Below are 4,600 nucleotides of genomic sequence, written 5' to 3'. Positions count from 1 at the left end.
GTAAGGCTTGGCCTTGGCCCGCCCTTGGCTCCGCCCCCCCGCCTCACCTGGCTGCGCGCCGGGACAAAGGTGGGCTACCTGGAGCGCTCAGGGGCGGGGCGAGCCGCGGACTGAGGCTGGAGGTGAGGATGCTGCTTTCCTCCCTGCCCTCCCGGTCCTCGGACCCGTCGGTCAGTGGGTCCGCCGCCTCCGCTCCTCGCCGCGTCTCCCCTCGGCTCCTGGCTCTGCTCCTGGGCCCCTCAGCCGCCCGCCTTCCGCCGGACACTCACTTTTCCACGTTCTGACACTGCCTAGCGTGCGCCCTTGCCGCCCTCTTCCGGACGCGGCTCTCGCCCACTCTCCTCCTCGGCACTAGCCTTCTCCCTCTGGGACCCAGTCTCTCTTTGTCTCTCTGTCTCTGAGTCTCCGGGTGGTCTCTCAGGCTGGGGACCCCAGTCTGACATCGTTTGAAGAAGCTTGGAAGATTCCCTAAGCTCCGGACAGAGCTGGCAGGAGTGCCCTCTGCTTCTTTCGAGGCTGCCTACGGGGCTGGGGTGTGTTGCAGGTAGAGGGGGGTTCTGGCTGCGCCGCCCCCCCCCCACCCGCCAGCACTGCCCAGTTCCTCGCGCTAGCAACCCCGACAGCGCTGGCCTCGCTCTTCTGGCCCCGGCTCGGGCTCCCTCCCTCTCCACTGCTGGCTTTTCTCCAGCCGCGCGCCGGGGTCTCAGGCGCCTTCGGGAGCCCGGAGCCAAGGTTTGAGTCGTGAGACCTCTTGGGTTTCCCGCCAAGTCTTGCCTTACTCCACCGGGTGCTCCCTCTGCCCTCGCCTCTGTCTGGTCTCTCTTGCGTGGAGCACTCTTCCATGTTGCCCACCTCCCAGCCTGGTGGCATGCAGGAAGTGTCCCAGTGCTGGTTCAGTACCATCCCTCTGGGGCCAGGCAGACGGAGGCTGAGGGAGTGATCTTGGACAAAGGGACGCACTTCTGTGAGCCTCAGGGTCCCCTTCATAAAACGGGGATAATAGCACCTACCGATGGGGATATATGTGAAAGCAGGGAAAAAAACATATTGGATGCCAGCGAGGCACACACTCGGTGGCCACGGGGGATTCTACAGTCCCAGTCCGTGGGTGGGGTGGGAATAGGGGGTCCACAGGAAGGGGGAAATGGATCAAAAATTCAGGCTTAGAGACACTGCAGAGAAACCTGACTGTGGCCCCTCCCGTATCATGGTCACCTCCCCCTACACACTGTTGCAGGCACTCTTCTCTCTTTCTCTCCCTCCTCCTCTCTGCTTGTCCTAAAATCAGAGCTTAAACATCACAAGGAAAAGGGTGTCTGCTATCAAAATGAGATCAATGTGGCTGTGTCGATGTTGCCAACAGCTGGTCATTGATCAGGAGGCATCCATGTGACTCGTTCCCAATTCTGAATCTCTGTCTTGCACCCATTTCTTTTCTAATGGCTCTCGCTCACGAGCCATTTCCTTTCCTCTGGGGGGGATTGTCTTTTGGACCCTGCACCTGTTGTGTAATCACCCAAACCCTCTGACCATCGTCTATGTCATCGTGACAGGTGACACACCACCCCAGGAGTCCGGCAGTGATGTGGGCTTAGGGCCATAATGAGGGCAACTTCGGAAGAGGGACATCTTCTTCCGGCTGGAAAGTTCTGGGTTCCCCTAGCTGAGCTTTTTTTTCAGCCACAGCCAGAGCTAGCAACTAGTGCCTTTCTCTTTAGAGAGGCAAGAATGGGACTGGAAACACCCACAGACACACACACACACACACACACCATCCGGACTCCTGCTCACAATCCTTCCTGCCACTTTCTCTGCCTCTCTTCCCACCGTTCAATTCACCCCGCTCCGCATCCCTAAATCTCTCAAAAGCTCCCTGTTTCCACTAAATTAACTATGCTGCCTGCCTCCCATCACACCCCCGTCGGCATCTTGGGTTTCAGCCATGACGGAGGGTCGATCATCTCCACGCCCTGACTGCCTCCGAGCTTTTGCTAGGGCTCTTCCCTCTATCTAAAATGTCTCCCTTTGCAGGCCAAGGTCAGATGGCCCCTCCTGTGGGGAGCCCTCCTGCTCTCCCTTGCCCCCCTGTCTCTCCCGCGGTCTGCACTTCCCTGGGCGGGGCTGGGTCTTGTTCCACTTGGGGCCCCAGTGCCTGAGACACAGCAGGTGCTCTGTCCATATTTGTTCTAATATATGGAATCCTTGGCCAAGGAGATAGGAATGAACTGAAAATTGCAAGCCACAGGTTATCCGTGGGTTCCACTGGGTCCTGCTGGCCAGGCCAGGGGCAGAGTTTGCCCTAGGGCAGACTGGTGAGGTTGTGGAGCGGGAGCAAGCCTCCTGGAAAGTCCCTGTGGTACTGGGGGCTCTGCACGCCTCCAAAAGATGAGGATGATTTCTGTGCCTGATGCGAACAGAGGAAATCGGCTAGACAGGGAAGCGACTGCCCAAGTTCAGCAGACTAGCTTAGCAGCTCTGTGACCTGGACCTTCACTTGCCTCAGCCAGAAATGTGGCAGAGCAGGGGTTTTGCATCCTGGCCTCCCTGACTCCACAGCCTGGGAAGAACAGGAGCTGGGCATGTTCCCGGGGTGGGGAGGAGTCATACTAACATCCCTCCACTGGCCCATTCAGGTGCCATCCGCCTCTCTTCCTGGTCCAGGCCCTCTGCTTGTCCTACCCCAGCCCTTCCTCTCAGTGGGCCACTGTAGCCAATGGGACACAGCCTTTCCCAGGAAGGACCCTGCCATTAGAGGCCCTGCCACCACCCTCACACCGGTTCCCAGCTTTGGCAGCCTCGCACACCACAACACCATGGCCTGGCACTGACCATCTGGGACACAACCCTGAGTGAGTGTAGGGATACCAGTGCTAGAATCCAGAGCAGCTGGGATAAAGTAATTGCAGACCTCACGTTTTTAGGGGCCCCCTCTGTGCCAGGCGCTGGGTTCAGGCCCCCACCGTGTGTCATCCGAAAGTCACAGTATCAGCACTAGTATTAGTTACTGAGTTAGCATGAGGCGTGGTCAAAGAGTCTGCCTTTGGAGTCAGGTGGCCACAGGTTCAAATCCCAGCCCTACCACTCTCTCTACTGTGTAACCTTGAGCAAATCCTTCAAATCTTTGTCCCAGTGTTGAACCATCGTTACTATTGTTATTACCTGAAAAGTATTGTCCACTTCAATGGGCTGAATTATAAACTAGATAATACTTATAAAGCTCTAAGCCTAGAGTAGTTGATGCCCTATAAATGACACCCAAACAAACATTCATTTTTCAGATGTGGGATTGAAGCCCAGAGAGGTTAATTGACTTGTCCAGGGTCACACAGCTATTAAATGCTGGAGCCAGGATTCACACCCAGGCTTGTCTGACTCCAGGTGTCTTTCTACTCCACACTGACCTCTGCCAGAACTGACAGTGGGCATTTTGTCACTTGATGATTAAGTGATGGGTGCAACCAAATTGTCTGGGAACCAAGATAATGAAATTTGGGGAATAGGGGGCCAGGAGGATGGCTTAGGAGAGGAGGAGGGGTGGCGAGTACCTGTAATGTAGCAGGAGGTAGGACTCCACTTCCTCCCCCCAAAACAACACCCCTACATCAGTTTTTTCGAGGTGTGAGGCCTTAGGAGGGTGGGAATTCCCGAGGCTGCTGTTGCAAATAATAAAAGCAGATGGTGCTGCCCCTGCGGGAAAGCCAAACCTCATTTGCCAAGACAATGGTCCCCTCCAGGCTGGCCTGGGCTTGTGCTGACCTGCCCCACCGAAGCCATCGATCACCCCACCGAGGACTGAGGACGTGGCCACCTGTGCCTGCCCCCTGCACACGCAGGCACAGATGCACAAACACTTCCAGGAACCCACCCCCAAGCCCCACTCCCACTCTTTCCCCTCCTCATAATAACAACAGCTACTGTTTGTTGCACCCTTACTGGGTACCACTCACTCTGTATACCTTTGCCTCCCCTCATTCTCGCAACCTCCAGCATTTTACAGGAGAGGAAACCGAGGCTCAGAGAGGTCAAATGACTTGCCCAAGGTCACACAGCTCTTTCCACTCTGGTCAGGGGGGCTCTCCCATGGCTCAGCTTAATGGGTTTGGGCTGACATTTTTGTGTTTGAATCAGTAATAGTTACATCTGTGCCTCAATCTTTCATTAGGCCTGTGGCCTCCCTGCCAGGTCAGAGCGGGGACACCTGGAGGGCAAGGACTGTGTCTTTGCCCACAGAATAGAAGCTCCCTCCAGCAAAGTGTATGTTTTCCCCATGTTCTGGGAACTTCCAAGGCCAGAGCTGTGTCTCCCCTATCAGATTGGGAAATCCCTAAGGGCAGCAACAGGATCTCCCTTGTTACACTGGAGGCTTCCTGGGGCAGGGGCTGCTTTTCTTGCTCAGACTGAGAGCTCCCTGAGGACAGGAGCCGTGTCTCATCAGTCTAAGAGTCCGCCAAGGCAAGACCTAGATCTTCCCTGTTACAGTGGGAGCTCCCCAGGGCCAGGGCTATTGTCCCCAATCAGACTGGCAATCTCCAGAAGCAGGGACAAGGTCTTCAGACCAGAGCAGTTTCCCTTGCATGGCACCCAGGTCCTGCACCCAGAG

The 4,600-nt window shown here is 56.3% G+C and overlaps 1 protein-coding gene across 2 annotated transcripts in view; it reads left to right on the top strand.

Annotated features, from left to right (window-relative positions):
* Positions 1 to 4,600, top strand: part of DRAXIN (dorsal inhibitory axon guidance protein) — a 29,205-nt gene that overhangs the window by 133 nt on the left and 24,472 nt on the right. The gene's annotated exons all lie outside the window — the stretch shown is intronic.

This window comes from Balaenoptera borealis (genome assembly GCF_965194805.1).
Source record: "Balaenoptera borealis genome assembly, chromosome: 1".
Classification (NCBI taxonomy): domain Eukaryota; kingdom Metazoa; phylum Chordata; class Mammalia; order Artiodactyla; family Balaenopteridae; genus Balaenoptera; species Balaenoptera borealis.
The sequence above is the reverse complement of the archived record's forward strand: the minus strand, read 5'-3'. Positions and strand labels throughout refer to the sequence as shown.